Source organism: Chlorocebus sabaeus, chromosome 7 (assembly GCF_047675955.1).
Source record: "Chlorocebus sabaeus isolate Y175 chromosome 7, mChlSab1.0.hap1, whole genome shotgun sequence".
NCBI lineage: Eukaryota > Metazoa > Chordata > Mammalia > Primates > Cercopithecidae > Chlorocebus > Chlorocebus sabaeus.
In genome coordinates, this window is record NC_132910.1 from 119,262,540 (window position 1) to 119,281,611 (window position 19,072).

At 40.2% G+C, this 19,072-nt stretch overlaps 1 pseudogene; it reads right to left on the bottom strand.

Annotated features, from left to right (window-relative positions):
- Window positions 1–1,444: 1,444 nt before the first annotated feature.
- On the bottom strand, window positions 1,445–9,966 carry LOC119620726 (transcription factor BTF3 homolog 4 pseudogene; annotated as a pseudogene).
- Between the last annotated feature and the right edge of the window lie 9,106 nt (window positions 9,967–19,072).

Below are 19,072 nucleotides of genomic sequence, written 5' to 3' on the forward strand. Positions count from 1 at the left end.
GTTACAGTCAGAATTGTCACAGATGAATTTTTTTAAAGACAACTCTGGCAAAGATAATGAAAGGGATTTCTATGTAAGATAACGCTGAGCTTAACTTATAATTAAATATAAATGAAAACCATAAAAATATACCATATATTATTTATCAGATTGGCAAGTATACAAAATTTTAATACTACCTAGAATTAGCAAGAGTGTGGGGAAACAGGCACTCTCATAAATTCAGGGATGGATCCACATTTGTGCCTGAAACTCATACAGTTTTTGGAGACTTCTTTAAGTAAAAGAATACAATATTAAGCAGGCTCTTGAATTTTTATTTAGAATGAGAATGATTCTAATAAATTATAAATTTTTAAAACACAACAAATACCACAAACATTGCAAAATCTAGAACAATAACATATTTATTGATGTACTTCCTGGCATACCTCTCTACTAACTTTTCCCTATAGTTTTGATACATACTTTCTGAGTATCATTTCATACAACAATTTTGTAATACATTATGTAGAGAGAATATAAGTCATTTTTCATCCAGCATGGTTGGTCAAAAAAAAATTTTATTTTTGATATTTAAAAAAGTTTCTGGCCGGGCGCGGTGGCTCAAGCCTGTAATCCCAGCACTTTGGGAGGCCGAGACGGGCGGATCACGAGGTCAGGAGATCAAGACCATCCTGGCTAACACGGTGAAACCCCGTCTCTACTAAAAAATACAACAAACTAGCCGGGCGAGGTGGCGGGCGCCTGTAGTCCCAGCTACTCGGGAGGCTGAGGCAGGAGAATGGCGTAAACCCGGGAGGCAGAGCTTGCAGTGAGCTGAGATCCAGCCACTGCACTCCAGCCTGGGCTACAGAGTGAGACTCCGTCTCAAAAAAAAAAAAAAAAAAAAAAGGTTCTTCAGTTTCACAACTTATTGGAAATTCATAATTTTTAGGATAGCTGATAAATTTGAAAAAAGCTCTAAAAAGTTTATTTCACATATGATCTGTGTATTTCAGGGAATTTCAAGTATGGTTACATAGTAACCAATCAATGTTAAGACCATTTCAATTGATGGCACTTCTTTGTAGTTGATATCATTGTCACAGTGGTGTGTTATGAGCTTTACGTTATTGTCCATGCCAGTATTTCTGTCAAATCAATAAGAACTTCATCATTTTCAGTGTATTTATATGATTTGCCCTTCTTTATAAACATGATTATCAAATAATCCAAGAGCCTATGTACTACTCCTATAAGAAAAAATTTGTGTCCTTTTAATAAATTACTACTTTTCAAGATGATGAATTTTTTTAACAATGTACATCTTTTAAAAAATATATAAATAACATTTATATTATTGAATAGCAATAGGTGATACTCCTGTATCTGTAACACTTTGGAACCACTGGCTTATTTGTTAAATCTAGTCCATGACAGCCTCCAAACACCAGAAAAAATTTTAGTTCGCTTCATTCTTCGATGCCTCATCAAAATATTCCACAAGATCTGAAACATCCTCCTCCTCCTCATTGTCTTCTGGGTTTGGTGCTTTTCTATTCAAGACTTGCCATGGGAACTGTTTGGCTAACTTCCTGAGCTTGTTAAGCTGTCAGCACCAAGCTGACTTAATATTCCAGGAAGCATTTCTGTGATTGGTTTGGCTTCTGCATGACTGGAAACTGCAAAGGTGTTAGCAGAGAGAGACGGACTAGAGAGAGGAGCAGAGAGAGGTAATTGCAAAGATGTTGGGGCAGAAAGAGGTTAGACTTTGGGATTGCTGAAATGAAAAACTGTCCCATCTTCACCTCTTTAATACCAGCTACATTATTCACAGCCAGTTTTGTTAGAGAACTCTGAAGCTTTCTGTCATCTGCTGTAACTCTCTAGGTTCCACCTTTGTTTTGCAAGCTGTACCCTCGCCCCCTATCTGGACCAGGGTCTGAAGTTTGGCCTTCTTGATTCACACTGTTGGTAACTCCAAAGCAGGGAGGGTCTTCCAACACCAGCATACAGCAACGGCAAAACCACAATTCACTTCTGTATATCAAAATAATTCCATAGATCCCACCACTTGGTTTCATATTTCACTGACTTTCAATCTGAATTTTATTTCTTTAATAAATAATTTTAAAGATGACAAAAAAATCTTCCTATATGTCGACATCAAGGGTCTGTAATTCCTTATTATATTGAAACTTTCTAAAAGGTCTTTATAAAATTGTGTTAAAATAACATATCCCAACTCAACTTCTCCAAGCCTGATCCACAAAATAGCCAATAGCCACTCCAAATCCATGTGGCAAGTAAGGGGTGTAACCATGAAGAATTCAGAGTTAAGAGATGATAGTCATAACCAATTGTGGTTGAAATGTCTTACTTTTGCTAATTTTACAAAAAAAATAGAAATGTCTACACATTTTAACGGCTTGTGCAGGGTCTTGGAGGAAGACCATACAAGTGAGAAATTTGAGGTTGACAATAAATTGGCTTACTATAAATACTCCTCAGTACACCCTTATGGTGAAAGTCAAAATTCTAATCATCTATTTGAAGGACAAGTTGGCAGCATCTACCAAAATTTAGAATTAAACATCCTTGGATCCAACACTTCCACTTCTACTAATTCACTGTTACAGATAGACTGTCACAGACAAACAAAACATTTTGTACAAAAATATTCCATGAAGCATTGTTTGTAACAGACGAATAAATGGAAATGCCATAAATAGAGGAATAGTGCAAGTAATAATGGATATCTACAATACAATATGCTATGCAGTTATTAAAAAGAGCAAGTTAGCCAGGTATGGTGACACACACCTATAGTCTTAGCTACTCCAGAGGCTGAGGCAGGAGGATCACTTGAGGCCATGAGTTCAAGGTTGTAGTACACTGTGACTGCATTGGTGAATAGCCATTGCACTCCTGCCTGGGCAATATAGCCAGACCCTGTGTCTACAGAAATTTTTAAATAAAAAGAATAAATCTTTCTATGTATGTCACCATGAAATATATCCAAGTTGTATTTCAGTTTGAAAAAGTAGTTTAGAACAGTGCATGTGTGTATATATATGCATGTGTATGATATACACACATGCATGTATACACATGTATATATACACATGCACTGTTTTAGACTTTCAAATATGTGTGTGTATTATACACACACATATATACACATACATGTGTATACACACATATATACATATACACTATATAAACTGTGTGGGTGTATACATATATAAACTGTGTGTGTGTATTAATAGTTTAGCCACAATTTAGTTTATATATTATATTTATACAAATTTTTCAACAGTTACATGTTGTACCATTCCTAGTCGCTATTTTGGGAGATTAGGCTAAAAGGACAGAGGACTTCTACTTACAAAAACTTGTGTATTTTTACTCTATTCCTCTCCCCCTTTTAAGCAAAATGTTTTACTTTCATAATAAAAAATTATAGCTGCTGCTCAAATCAATTTCTATCACTTCTCAAGCTGAAATTACCTTCCCTCTTTAAACTCATCTTTTAAAAACAATAAATAAATGAAAATATTTGAGAACCCCTGCTTGCAAATCATATATACCATTTTTAGCTTTTAGTTGAGGTCTTGTTTTTTATTCCTCTATTTTAATCGCAATCTGTGGCCAGAACTTTAGGAAAAACATGAACCCAGAGTTTCTCAGGATTTCTTAAATAATGTCTTAACATAAATATAATGATGATTGAGTAATCAGAACCATTTCAGTATATTTTGTTCAAAAATCAGAATAGTTTTATATTGGGGGGCAGCATCATGATTAAAGAGAGGATGCAAAGAAAGTCTAGCCTGCAAGCAGTTACCAACAGGACACAAGAGACTAAAAGACTTCTAGTCATCTCAGTAGAGAATGATGGGAGTACTCTAGAATACTTGCCAGAGTGTCTTCCTTAAAAAGAAAAAGGTAACTCCTAAAGACGGCTGTGATATCTATGGTGCAATGTCGACTTTGCCTGGGGAGAGAGGGGAACGTCCAGGCTTGCCAGTGAGCTGTCTTTAACATAATATGATGCAAGGATATTAAGAAATCAAAGATTTATTGCTATTTCCTTGTGTCTCCATGTTTCTTCTTCTGCAAGTTTGGATTTGCCTTAGGCTCTTCTTTTTTAAAAAAATAATCTTAACTAGTTATAACATAGGTCCAAAATTCCTAGCTTTTTGAGAAATTTGTTAATCCAGTAAATATGTATCTATAGGCACAATAGATTACACATAGAGGGAAAGAGGCATCTCTCCCATCCCAGGAGACTGAATGCCTTGTTTTAGAGCAGAACAGCTTGTGCACAAATGGCCCCCAGGTGAATAAGATTCATGATTGGTCATTTTGGTCATCTTTGGTCCAGAAGACCTCTAAGGCATTAGCTCAATTTGTATGTCATCAGAAAGCAATGATTCATAAACTTCAGTGTGTAGAATGCCATGAATAGCCTGTTAGAAAGAACCACCCTCTACAACTACCACTATCACCACCACACAATCCTGATTCAGGACCACATTGACAAACTTGCCTTGGAACTTTGGGTTTACTTTAGAGAAAATTCATATGCACAAAGCCAAATCAAACTCCCATTCCTCTCTTTGAATAGATCTAACCCTCTGCTTCCTGATCTGTATTAAATTAAAAAAAAAATAAAAATACATTGTCTGATAATCTAACATGCCCAGGTTAGCTTAAATAATAGAATTTGAATGCAAGGACACAGGAGATATCAAAGAAAGCAAAGTATCAGCAATTGCACAACTTGATTTGGAGAAATGGGAATTCATTCCTTGCTGGAAAAGAATAGTTCAGGGGCTCCAGGGGCCAAGAGTAGCTTTTTGAGATCCAAAAGCACAGAGATCCAAAAGCATGAGCTTATTAATGAGCTCATGGCTACTCATATCTACTTTTCTATCTCTTTATTATTTCCTCCTACCTCTTATCTACCTTCCCTCTACTTGGTTTTCCATGGCATAACTTCTGTCTTCTAAGGGCCAACTTCCAGAGCCTCTCTACTTTCTAACCACTCAATCTAACTAAGACAGGAGGGGATAATAGGGCTGGGCAACCACCCTCCAGCATAGAGCACTCTTATGACTCCTGGTGAGTCTGTAGATATTAATGTGTGAGTCAGACAGTTGGTCTGGCCAGTCAGGGCAAGAGTGCAGGTTCACAAGGTCCAAAGCATGGCAACTAAGCATCGAAAATCCTTCAGGGTGAGATTTTGGAATGGACAGATATCTGTCAAAAGAGGGTTATATACTTGCCAGGCACTTTGGAGGCCACTTATTCACCCAGTCATTCCACCATTTGTTGAATGTCTACTAAGGGTTAAACACTAGAAACAAACACTGGTTAAGACATAGACTCTGAACTCCAGGACCTTAGAGTCCAGGGAGAGTGGTTAACAAGTAAATCAACAAATATCAACCAGTGTGACAACTGGCAAAAGAGAAATGTGTTCAGGTCTAGGGAACCCAGAGAAACAGGGAATACGAAAGACTCTGTATGTGAACTTTGAGCAAAGTTCCATTAATTAGATGAAGTCAAGAGGGAAGGGAACCCATGGAGAAATATTGCCAGGTATGAAGGTACAATGAGATTTGCCCGTGTTCAGCGGACTTAACTCTAGCTGTGTTGCTCAGAGTATCCTGAGCTTGTCTTTGTTGTACTCATTTCCAGACTCTGTTTTAGCCATTTCAGATGTTATTAGGAAAATTAAAATATAAGTTACCTTAAAAGCAAGGGACTATTAGTATCCACAGAACTGCAGAAAAACATGCTTTCTGGAGGACAGCTTTGGGAAGAAACATACCAACTTGAATATATATAGAGAGAGAAAGAGACAAGGTCTCACTCTGTCACTCAGGCTGGAGTGCAGTGGCATGATCATGGCTCACTGCGGCCTCGACCTCCCAGGCTCAAGCAATCCTCCCACCTCAGCCTCCTGAGTAGGTGGGACTACAGGCATGCACCACCATGCCCAGCTAATTAAAAAAAAAAAATGCAGAGACAAGGTCTTGATTTGTTGCCCAGTCTGGTCTTGAACTCCCGAGCTCAAGCGATCCTCCAACCTTGGCCTCCCAAAGTGCTGGGATTATAATGTGTGAGCCATCATACCTGGCCCTGAATGTATTAAAACCACACAGTGATACCCCAGTCATGGATTAACCACTCTAAATAGAAATCGTTTCTATCAAATACACATTCATCTCTAATTTATGGACTGACAATGGAGAATCTTTTAAAGAGCGTAAGCAACCCAATGCCATCAAAACTTCCAGGTTTATCAACATTTTAATAAACCAGTTAAATATTCTTGACCTAAGTTACAATTAAAAGTGTCTCAGGATTTATTTTTCTGAGAAAACATACAGCAGTTTTTTTCTTCATCTAAAAATCTTTATATTGTAAACTTTATATCACAAAGTACTTTAAGGCTATTGATGTGCTTCTTAGTAGACTTGCAGAAGAGCGATCAAATGTTATACAGATGAAAATGTGTCCAGTTAATTATGAATGTATAATCTTATCAATGACATCTTATTACCACTCATCAATAACTTCAGGAAATACCTATTTTTCAAAATTCAGAAAAGTGCAGCTTGTTCTGTGTTAGGCACAGCTGCTTACATGTGTTCATTATGTTTTCTTTAGGATGTTTCTTGTTATTTTCATAGTAGCCCTCACGTTACAATGCATTTTTGCAAGGTGGTAGGGATAGGTGTTATTCTCTTCATTACAAATGAGGGAAGTAAGGTTCAAAAAAATTAAGTAACATGCCCAATGTTACACAGCTAGTAAAAGTTGAACTTGTGTATTCTTTCCACATTTGCCAAAAGGCTCACAGGATGCAAAAAGGTTCCATAGTAAAAGTGGTTTGGAAAACTTTGGATGAAACAAAAATTAAATAGTTCTTTTTTAAAAATTGCAGGCATCTCAGTGAATGGATATACATAAATGTGCTTCATAAATCTCCAAGTAGAAAGATAGAGTCTGCAGCATTTCCCAAACATACTTGCGTATAAATCCCTTTTATATCCAGAAATATCTCATGGTATTAATCATGAAACATAATCTGGAAAAAACTACTGTACATTATTAGACTTCTTCTCATGTAGTAATTGAAAATAACTCTGAAAACTCTCCCTTAGGAAAGTAATTCATGAGAGCTGCAGTGAGAAACAAGAAAGGAAAGAAAATAAACAAGCCTGACAAATTCTGTAGAAGCTGAGGGGTTAGACAGTAACATCAGTAGTGTCACACAAACCAAGAAGGACAAAAAGACGCTTGAGATTCATCACAAGCCAAATTTTCCTCTGGATCAAGGACAGCTATAGGGACCAAGAGTAAATCATATATCCATTATCTTTATGTTTCTCAGTTCTACTTTAAGCAAGAAATGTAGCCAACCAAAGGAAATGTCTCAATTTATCTATGAAACACACAACACCCAGAAAAATCTCGTAAAATCTTATACGTGGAACATGTAACATGGCCAGTTTAACAATCAGCCAAACAATCTGCAAAAATGATATAACAGTGCCTGAATTTGAACATCTCTAGACATAACAAATAGAGCATAGTTACATTACCAGACTAACAACGCTTGATTAAGGCATACAGAGAATTTGGAAGACACAAAGAGCATATGTCTATAGAGCTTAAGTTTGTTATGTTGCAATATGAATATTAATAGTGCATGGGATTTAATAGCAAGAAAGTTACATAAAGTGCATGTGTCTGAGAATTCCTGCTGTCAGTGACTGGAAAGGATCCCACTGGGGAAATGCTTGCTACCTAACAATGCCATCGGTGGTGACTCATCCAAAATTCCGACATGGGCCTAATGAGCTTCTGAGAGAATGCCTGGCAGACTCAGTCCTATTCAGTGTGTTAAATAGAGGGTAAGAAACAAAGTTCTCAACTGATACAGTTTTCTGTAAAGCTCTATTGTTTCTGCAAGTTAAGATATACTATTACATTGGTCAAAGGATATTTGATCTTCCAGCTACCACTCTGGTTAACTGGAGAAAGGAAAAACACCACAAAGTGAGTTTGCTTTTTTTGTTTGTCAAAGTCTTTGTACTCTGATGCCTTCTTTGGAATATCAAATACAAACTGCCCCTCCAGTTCAGAGCGTGATCAAGGGGCTAATTAACTGAGCTCTAAATGTGATGTTTCTGGTGGTCACTTCAAGTCATTCTAACCAATTAATCAATCTCCCGGTGCTCTGACTTGGATCCTATGTTTTTAGCCTGTGGAGCAGTGGTTCTCAAGCCTGGCTGCCCATTAAATTCATTTGGGGTATTAAAAAAAAAAATACCCATGCCTAGACCCCACCCTGAACCAACTAGATAGAATCTCGGGATAGAACTTCTGTATTTGTGAAAAGTTTTCTAGGTGATTCTAAATAAAGTCAAAAGCCTCCAAAAACTGCTGTTAAATTCATGTCCACCTACTGAGTATCTAACCTAGTCTCCAATGAGTGGTCTAAAAATCTCAAAGAATTAAGCATGAAAAAAATGCCCCCACCAGTGATTGCCATACAGCTGGCTATTTGGGACCAGCACATAAGACATTAGAAGACAGGCCCATGTTGAAGCAAGGAAATGTGAGGACTGTGATCGGTGTTGGTCAGCAGGATCCAGGGAATGACTCACAGACTGGGCAAGGGAGCCTGGACTGAACGTGGGCTCTGCAGAGCTATCTAGACACACTGGGCTTGGTGCATCTGGGGACCAGCAGCTGGCATGTTTGTTCTACCCAGTCTCTGTAGCTACCAGTACTCCCCAAAAATAAATAGACATAAAATGGTTTTCTCCTCACAAAAATTTTTAAGTAGTGTAAAAGATATTATATATTGAAGGAATTCTTGCCACCAGAAGAATTCACTGTTTGTATTTTGGTGTGCCGACTTGGGCTGTGCCAATGTCAATATAGGTTTTTATATCTTGGGGTTTTTTTGTTTTGTTTTGTTTTTTGTTTTTTTTTTTTTTTTTTTTTTAGAGTTTGACTAATTTTTTTAAGGACAAATTTCTAGAAATCTCTTTTTTTCATTAAAGGGCAGCTATATTTTAAATGTCTACAATCATTGCTAAAGTACCTTCTGTAAAGCTTGTATTAACTTATATTCCTCTAAGTAGTCCTCTTTCTCTGTGTCCTTGCCTATAAAGTGAATTAGAAGTTGTTTTAATCTTTACTAGTATGGGAGGCAAAAACAGAAACTTACGGTTGTTTTACTTTGTGTTTCTTTGATTATCAGGGAAGTTGAGCATCCTTATGTGTGATTGTTGGACATTTTGTTGTTGTTGTTGTTTGTACTTTCGTCTTTGTGCCTGTAATTTATTTTAGTGCCAGTGGTGGCTGCTGCTTTCAGACCCTGACCACCCAGGACGACAGCTCAGCTACGCCCTATTGCCCTGCGTCCGCTGGAGTTGAAGCAGTGCCCTTCACTTAAGATCAAGCTTCCTGGCCAGGCGCGGTGGCTCACGCCTGTAATCCCAGCACTTTGGGAGGCCGAGGCGGGTGGATCACAAGGTCAGGAGATTGAGACCATCCTGGCTAACACGGTGAAACCCCGTCTCTACTAAAAATACAAAAAATTAGCCGGGTGTGGTGGCGGCGCCTGTGGTCCCAGCTACTCGGGAGGCTGAGGCAGGAGAATGGCGTGAACTCGGGGGGCGGAGCTTGCAGTGAGCTGAGACTGCGCCACTGCACTCCAGCCTGGGCCACAGAGCGAGACTCCGTCTCAAAAAAAAAAAAAAAAAAAAAAAAAAAAAAATCAAGCTTCCTTAGAGTCAGTTTTCTCATATAAACTACGTGTTCTCGAAAAAGACAAGAGCTTGGTGGCTGAACACCCCAGCAGTCCAGTGTTCCTTTTGAATCCTTACTGCCATCCTCTTCAGAGCCTGGGGTGGGAACACCGACGCATACACTGAGGGCCAGCAAAACCCACATGGCCCCGAGGCCTTCGTGAAATCAGAGGAGCCACCTTGAGGCACAAGCTGAGATTTTCTCTTGCTCATAACATTCAGTTCCAAACTTTAAGTTGTAACAAGATGCAAGATAGGCCAGCCATTTTTCTTTTAAGATGAGGGAGAAACGTAAAATCATATTTTGTATGTGTTTCACTAACCTATGCTAAGAACCTAAAATACGAAAGGCATCAGGGCTGGGAGATGGGGATAGGAGTTGAGAGGGGAACATTGTATGTAGGTGCTTGCAAGGAAGTTGAGAAAAGGTACAATATGAACAGTACAAGAGAGGAAGTGAAAGGAAGAAGAGGCAGTGCAGATGACAAGTCATATCTGCAGAAATAAATTTAGGATGATAACGAAAGCAGATTCCCTCCCTCATATTCTTTGGAGCATCTGCCTGTCTCCTCTTTCATTCCCACCACACTTAATGTAGTTTATTAAAAAATAAACAATGGCAGAGGCAACTGGAAAGTACAAAACACGCAGTAACCGGAGGTGTACCTGGTTGATTGCTATTCGGACTCACGTGATTTTGTCAAACCTGGCACTCGGTGTGAGCTTTTTTCCTGTAAGAATTGAATAATCAACTACAGCAGACCCTTGTATTCCAGGCTTTGATAGTTATATATCCATAATACTTATAACAGATAATATTTATTGAGAGCCAGACACTGTTCTGAGTGCTTTACCTGTGTTATTGGCACTTTTGATTATTACAACAAACCTGATCTCCATTTAACAATTGAGGAAAGAGAAAGTTGAAGTAATTTGTTGGAGACCAGCAGAGCTAAGGTAATTCGATAGCCAAGTAGCTGGGAGGCTGTTATTCTGTTCCTCCATAATGCTAATTATTTGTGAGTGTTTTCTGGGCGGGGGAGGGGGGGGGGGGGAATGGCTGCAAGGAAAACAAAATCCACTTAAGCTAGCATAAGCAAAAATAAAAGAGTATTATGGTAAGAGAACTGAAGGACAGGGTTCAGAAACCAGGCCTCAGAAATAAATGGTAACAAGGCACTCTACACAGTTAGGATTCTGCCGCCTGCCTCCCTGTCTTTGCTGCCAATCTTACTGTGTTCCTGCCGTCCAAAGGGCTGGAAATATGGCTACCAGCTGTTCACAAGTTTGCATTTTATAGATGCCACCACTTAAAGAGCTGGCTCTTGTTCAGTGGGTCCCGTTTTTACAATTTCAAAGAAGATACCTTGGTTGGTCCACCTGTTTAGTTAAACAATAGCTGTGGCTGTAGAGCAGGGTCCCACTGGGAGCAGCACTGATAACTTACGAATATGTGGTGCAGAAAGAGAGATGCTTGAGCAGACAAAGAGTAGCCCATTCCTTGAGTAACTCTACGCTTTATAACTAAAGTGGTCTGCCATTTCTCAGAGGCATGAATCTGAAACCTGCCCATGGCAAGCCCTGCCAATGAGCTCATCCAATGCGCCCCCCCCATTTGCATCTCAAGAAGGTTTTAGTCTCCTTTTAAATGATATAATTTTCAGGACATATTATAGTGTTGGTCTTCATGAGACTGAGACTTCATGACCTATATCAGTATGATATTACTTCCCAAAGAAACATTAATCCATATCCAAAATTCTTGCAATACATAATGTAAGTGCTTATTGAAGTTTCTTGAAGCAGCTAGAAGAGGAATTACTACATCATGTAACATGCATCAAAACCTCTTTGGAAAGCCTCATTAGATATTTTTCTTCTTCCTACCCACAAACTGTCTTTTCTCTTAATCCGTCTCTGATATCCAGAGCTATTTGTTATTATCGCTGTTGTTACTGTTGCTGCTGCTGCCGTTGCTGCTGCTGTTTTGGTTTTTCATTTGCTTGGATTTTTCTATACCCCAACTTCTATGAATCACTCTGGCATTTTTTAGTATCTTTCATTTGTTTTTGTACTACGATTCTGATCAGTGAAACAGGCATGGGAACATAGACGATGAGGAAGGGGGAAAGCTATAACTATCTTTTTGCCTTACCAAGTTTTGTCTCACTGGAATCATTGCAGTTTTCCACAAAGAAGGGGACATCCCCCTGAGGCACCCAGAGTTTCTTCCAGTTCATGTTTCAACACCCCCCACCCCCCACTTCCTTCCTGTATCCTGCTGAGCTGAGTAGAATTCTCTCCAAGGCCTTAAGAGCATTACCTCTCCATAAAATTGGGGGATCTGGACTTGTCCTGAATTTCAGCAGCAGGACTCAAACTTCCTTCATTCAGATACTGTGGCTCGGGTCAAGATACATATTAGCCAGAATTATGTTTACCTGTGAAGAATAGGCAGCCCAGTTTACAGTGGCTTACGTCAATAGGGGTTTATTTTTTCCTATAACAAGAAGTGTGACCTCAGAGAGTTGCTGATGTTGGTTTAGCAGTTCCACTCGTCAAGCAGTGATCTCAGGAGACAGGAATGGAGGAGGGGGAGAGAAGAAAACAGGAGTGAAAGCTGTTACCAAAAAAAAAAAGAAGTTCTCCAGGTGGATGACTAGGCCTGTTCCTGCTGTGACCCGTCCAGGACACCTGTACATTGTCCTTCAGAATTGTCCAACCAACAGATGAAAGAAAAGGGCATTGATCCCTCAGTCACTGACCCCACGTTGGGCAAGGGCTGCTCTGTGGGATGTCACCAGCACTCCGGCTGTACATGCTTGTTCGCTGAGTGGGGTTCTGGATGCCTTTGTGTGGGGGTATCAGAGAGGCCTAGCGGCAGAACACAAGAGGTGCTGAGGGCAGCTTAGTGCATGTGCGCTGTCAAGATGTCCTTGCAGGGAGTTGTGATGGCTGGAGTAAAAGGTGGGCTCCTGTGTGGACGCGATGTGGGACCTAAGACGCATCTCATACAGCTCAGAACCTTCTGAATCTGAGGTTTCTGCATGCTTCCTTAATTCTGGGAAAATCTCTGTTACTATTTCTTCAAAAATGTCATCCTGTGTATTCTCTTCTTTTCTTTGGGGATTGCTTCTATATCCATGCAGATGTTGTCCTGCACAGTGCTTAGTTTTCTTTTACAAATCCCCTTTCCTTATATCCCGTCCAGATTCCTTTAGAGCTAGTTCTGCATACCAATCTTCCTACTTGCTAATTCATTTTTTGTCTATGTCCAATCTGTCATTCGATCCATTTATATTTGTTCCAACGCATATATTTTTCTACTTAGTATCTCCAATTGGTTCTTTGTAACTTCCTATTGCTGTTTCATGTCTCACTATCTTCCCTCAACTCTTTGATAATATTTGATATGCTTATTTTAATCTTCCTGGCCCATCAACTATGTTGCATCTCAGATAGTTTTCCACCAGGAGTCTTTCTCTTTATTCTCCTTGGCAGTCTCAGTGTTTTTCCCTCAGAGCTCCTGATTAATTTCCTTGGTTGATTAAGGATCTCTGGAGTGAGGGCTAGAAGCCAGGGCCTCCATCTGTCCCCTTCCTAGAGGGCCATTTCAAGGCTGAGACGCTCAGGTGCTACTCTCCGGGCTCAATTACTTCATGTAGGGCATTGCTCCATTCCCCGAACAGGTGACCCTGCCCCTGGGGACTTCATCGAAGGTTGTATGTGGAGGGATGCTGGGGAAGGCAATGCACGCAGCTGGCCAGACAGCCTGAGCGTTTCCTTATCAGTCTTTCACGGAACAGAAGTTTCTGCATCACCGGGTGCTCTTTAACAGCCGTTCAGTGGCAGTCTGGCACAAGACCAAAGGGGCAGAGATAACTCATGCTCCCAACCCCGGCTCTCCTCTAGAGGTCAGCTTCCATTCGGGGCCAGCACTTTTACACAAACATCATGATCCAACCACCTTCTGGCTCTCCAAGCATTTCTCTTAGTTTTTATAGTAACTCTGGCTTCAACATCTTCCCTCTCACCTCCATGCATCTTTAGAATTGGCTTCAGGAGTGGCAGCCAGCAGCCTGGTCAATTCTATTCTGTCAGATTCCCTATCTGTAGAGAGAGGAAGATCATACATTCATGAAGTTCTTTTCTCCATGGGTACAAGGTGGCCTGTCTGCCACAATGAATAAAAGCTGTGTGTGGCTCCACCTTCCCAAATCTTGTGCAGTCACAGGTATGTTATCAAATCTGTCTCCCACCTGCTAATATCTAGAGTTTACTCCTGGCTGGAACAGTTGACTAGTGTGATGAATCCTGGAAGCAGATCCTGGAAGCTGTCCATGATTACGTCCCAGGAGGCTCTGACTGGACCCTTGGTCACTGGGGACCAAGACCTTGCTGGTCTGGACCTTATATCAGCAAACCGAGTTATTTTCCAGCTCTTGGGTCTACTCCAAGAGCCTGCCCCATCCTCCGCCATTTGCTCAGGTTTCCTGACAGCTGCCACAACTGCTCCTTTCTCTTTCTTCCCTCTAATGAGCTCTACCAACAATGAAAATTCAGGCCATCCCACCAGTTTGCTGTGAAGTCTGAGCTCCCTTAGAAACTCGTTTCTATAAATCACTCTCTGCTGACCTGAATCGATGGTCTCTGATCCTGTGAGCTGTGTTCCATCACATCCTGCCAGGGGGCCAGCTGCCAGAGCTCCTAAAGCACAAACACCAAGGTGGCACCTTCCTCTTTTCTTCTTGTTAGTGTATGAGAAAACAGCAACACAAACAAAGACGCTTCAACCTACAGATCGTATCAACTCTTCAGTCTGACATTTTTATCTGAAGACTATCAGATTAATCTATAAGCAAAACTGAGGTCCTTGAAGACTTCTTCTATGACCAAGTAGTAACGATAAATTGTACAGGCTACATTTCACTTCTGGCATTTGTCTGCTTTGCAGTTGTGCCTTTCCGGTACCATTTTAATGCACAACTACCTGGGACCTGGGCTGATCCTCCTCATGGAGTTTTTTTCTTTCTGGTAGTACATGTTCCTCACCAGAAGTTTTAAAGCCTACTTGATTCTCTGTCCCGCTAAAAGAGCTCAGAGGATGCAAGCTCCATTAATGAGTCAGATTCATCAGTGTAAAGATGTCCACCAGGCCAGGCGCCATGGCTCATGCCTGTAATCCCAGCATTTTGGGAGGCTGAGGTGGATGGATTACTTGAGCTCAGGAGTTCGAGACCAGCCTGGGCAACATGGCAAAATCCTATCTCTACAAAAAGTACAAAAATTAGCCACGTGTGGTGGTACATGCCTGTAGTCCCAGCTACTTGGGAAGCTGAGGTGGGAGGATCACTTGAGCCCAGAAGGTTGAGACTGCAGTGAGCTGGGATCTTGCCACTGCACTCCAGCCTGGGTGACAGAGTGAGATCCTGCCTCAAAAATAAAAATAAAAATGTCCACCACAGACCTCTTCCTAGCTTCCTAAAATGCCTAGTTGTAAGAAATTCAGTGTCCCTGAAATCTAGGTTTACAAAAAAAAAAAAAAAAAAAAAAGCTCATCTTATGATTTCTAAAATCATCTCTTCAACTCCCTTGAAATAGGGAACTGATATATCACATCGCCATGTAGTTCCATCCCCAACCCAGAATTTCTCCCATAGTGATAATTCTGATCCCAGAGACGTCTCCACAGTTTTCTGATTCATGGATGATCACTCCAAGAACCATGAAGGCTTATGTCAAGTTGAGCCCCAACTCCCTTGCTCCAATCTGTCCAGGAGCTGAACAATGCTGAAAGTTTTCCTTGGCTGCATTCTGGGGCAATTTTATCTAAGGTGCAGCTGTGCATTGTTCTTTAGGTTGGAAATCTGGGACATTTGCCCCCAAACGTAAGGTGAATTAAACCAGACTGCCTTGCAACTGCCTCAAAGTCTGTCTCAACACAGTGACCCATCCAAGAGAAACAGAGATGTGTCACCAAAAATATCTATAAAGTTTTTTTTTCTGTTTTCCTAGAAACTCTTCAGGGATAGAGTTGAGGGGCTCATGCTGCGCTTAGAGCTAAACTTCCTGAAAATCTCCCAGGGCCCTGGAGGCAAACAGGGCAGTGCAGAATGCTCCTTAGAAGGGAGTGTGGAGGAAAATGAATGCTTATATTGGAGGATCTATGTTTCTGAAACCCTGGAATTCAAAAAGCTTTCTGGACTATGCCCTCGCTGGATTCGGAACTACTAGGCTTTCATCATCAAGAATCCACCTTTCCAGCATAGGGCCGAAGTTTCTGCTTCCTGAATACCTTTTCCCCTATCAACTTCCTTCGGTAACTAGTGGAGAAAAATGAAAATATTCTGGGAGGTGGCATGACAGAAAAACTGAGTTTCTAATGTCACCCTTTGAAATGTATCACACACATTTAGATATCTCAGACGCCTGTGTCCGGGTGCCTTGTAGGGTGACCCACCATCCTGGTTCGCCTTGGACTGAGGGGTTTACTGGGATGCAGGACATTCACTGATGAAACCAAGAAAGTCCAAGACAAACCCAAATGAATTGTTCACCCCAGTTTCATGCTCAACATGAATAGAGACACCAAAATACCACTAAAATAAACATCTTGACTGAGGTGTATGTATTTCTGACAGCCATACTGCATCAAAAAGCCTGCACCGTAATTCTTTTCAGAATTCCCCTCACCTACAGACCATCCTCAGCCTCAATCTTCACCTGTCCACATCATCTTCTCCACATCTTTTGGAAACGTGTCAACACTCTCTGCAATTAATTGCGTTGCATCTTGTATTCCAGATAACAATGCCAGAAATGGATGCAGATTTTGGTTTTGGCTATAAGGGCTCAGTTGTGAAACATACATATTTATACTTGAGGGGAAAGTAGTGGAGAGAGGAGTCCTACCTCCTTTGGCTGGTTTGTGCAATGAACTCAGGACTACACATTTAGATATGAAGTAATTAGAAATAATGAACCTCTGGGATTACCCCAAGACTTCCAGGAGACATAGAGTGTGCCCCAAGTCTTGCTGGCTGCAAAGACTAGAACTCATTATGGATAAAAATGGGAGAATTCGATTAAACTAATTCATGGGCATATGTCCAAAGATTATTTTAAAACATGGTAGTGGTGCCACATAAATAATACATAGATCCTACAAAGTCATGCCAACATCGTGAAAAGAAATCTGAGTCGCAGAGCTCCATATCCTGCTGCCCTCCAGACCTAATAGTGTTATTCTTCTGGTTTGTAGCTGGGAATTCATTTAAAAGCTGGAGAATTTGGTTTCGACTGTTCTTTCTCTGCTTAAGTCATGTCAGAAGTAATGTCCATCAGATGTAACTTTGTGGATGGCGCCTTCACTTTAGCAGAGAATCTCCAGTCTCAGGAAGAAAATGAAAAGTGTGTTTTCCTCTTGGCTGGATTCCTGCCTCTTGTCTTTTTTCTCTATTATATGAGCACTCTACTGGTCTTAATCATTTTTTCTAAAAAGTCCTGGATTGTATTATTATTTTTAAAAAGACACTGTGGACTCTGTTACTCATATTTTTAAAATAATAATAGTAATAAATTAAAGGAAGGCCTATGTCAGTGACTGTGCTGTGCTAGGGAGACCCTTGTGCCCAGAACAACAGCTCCCAGCTCAAGAGAGGGAGAGAGCAGCCACACTGGCTGGCCTGGCCAATGTTTTTTTGCCAAAGATTTCTTTGTATCTGGAAATTGCTCTTATGTGTATCATACATGTTTGAAATTGCTCTCTCCAATTTGAAAAACCATAAAGCAGCAATAAACAAATAGGACTCTGGTAAAAAAAAAAATATATATATATATATATATATATATATATATATATATATACACACACACAGTTTATAAGTATCATACATACTTTTACAAGTGTTTATTAGATGGCATCATTTTGCCTTTGCTTTCGCATAGTGGACTCTCATTGCTCATGTAAACTGCCAGATGGAGTTGGGTCCCTAGACCATCCACTAACTTGGGCATATTTTTCTCTATTAACTATTTTTTTTAAAATCATAGGAAAAGAACCTAATGCTGAAAAGGGAGCCAAAAGTACAATGAAATGAAATCAGTCCTAATAACAAAGACCTCTCTTCTTTCCAAAAGCATGTGTTCCTCCCCAGCCCTGCACGGTAAACCACATCAGTGTGGGACGGTGCCATTTCAATAAGTTAATTGAATATCCAAGACTAAGTCCATGAATAAAAAGCAACAGCAGCAAGATTGCCAATAGGCTGTGGGTATTTAAAACACAATGGCAGCAAGATTCCTTGAATATGAGGGATAGCTGGAGCCAATAAGCCCCAGTGCATGGATATTAGGAGGTTCATTGATTAGGGTTACATGATTAAAGAAATAGGCTAAGGGAATAAACTGCTGTATACAGGGTTCATATTTCTTGCAATGTATTTTTTGAGTACTTTTGCTCTCATTCCTGGGAAAGATGCTAAGTTAAAAAACAAACTTTATAAAGCATTACATTAAAAAATTCATATGAAAGGCACTAAGAATAGAAATCACATTCATGCTTGAGTTTCACACACTTTCTGTCCCAAACAGCATATAAATAAATATGATTTTTGTAAAAGCTACATTGTGGCATATACCACAAAGGGCTCGGGTATCAGGCAAGGGAAAAACGATTTATCTTCATTACCATCTATCCACACATACTTTTGGTAATCATGAAGACATTTCTCCTTACAGTTTCACAAGGAAAATAACAGAACTTGAGCTCTAAATGTCAGTATCTGGCCCGAGTCCATTTAGTGGCAAAAGGAATTCTTAAGTACTGACATTACATTTCAACAGGGCACAAAGAGACAGGATTTACATTCCTTCTTGGATTAGGTTTTGTTTTTATACTCATTCTCTTTAGATAATCAAAAGCATGTGTCCCCACACCTTACCAGCTCCACCAAGGGATCCTCAGCACCCATCTCAGAGGGGTTTGACATGACATCTGAAAGGCGACGTTGCTGCCTCCCCAGCCAAGGGGAGTGCTTGTGATTTCTCCTGCGTTATCTTTGAGATATTACTCACCAAAGCAATGAATGGCAACCATTCTGAATCCCACCAGTGACTCCTTCTGAAAAACATATCAGTAGGAGCCTTCAGTTTTAAATAATCTGCCTTGTAGTCACACAGAGGAAGAATACCCCAGTCAATTTATGAGGTCTTTGCCTTTAAGTTATAGATGAAAGGAGTTTGCTGCTAGC